The sequence below is a fragment of the Phaethon lepturus genome, unplaced genomic scaffold, assembly GCF_000687285.1.
Source record: "Phaethon lepturus isolate BGI_N335 unplaced genomic scaffold, ASM68728v1 scaffold30367, whole genome shotgun sequence".
NCBI classification, from domain to species: Eukaryota; Metazoa; Chordata; class Aves; order Phaethontiformes; family Phaethontidae; genus Phaethon; species Phaethon lepturus.
In genome coordinates, this window is record NW_010554826.1 from 1 (window position 1) to 281 (window position 281).

Here is a 281-nt window from a genome sequence, read left to right on the forward strand (position 1 = left end):
GGCGGCGGCAGGGCCGTCCGCGGGGCTCCTGCCTGCAGGAGACGTCAGGCAGCCCTTGGCGCGTTGCAAAGCCCTGCGAGACAGACCCACGGGACTGGAGTCGTGCTTCGCTTGGCTCAGGAGGGTGGCAGAGCCCTCGGGTGTCGTGACGGGCAGGAGTTTCCACCAAGGGTCTGCACCCAACCAGGGAAGACAATTCCGGTAAAAGGTAGCACCTGCGAGCCCGGGAGCAGGGGTGGTGGTGGAGACACTCACACGCTTGGATTATAAAGTGGTAGGAG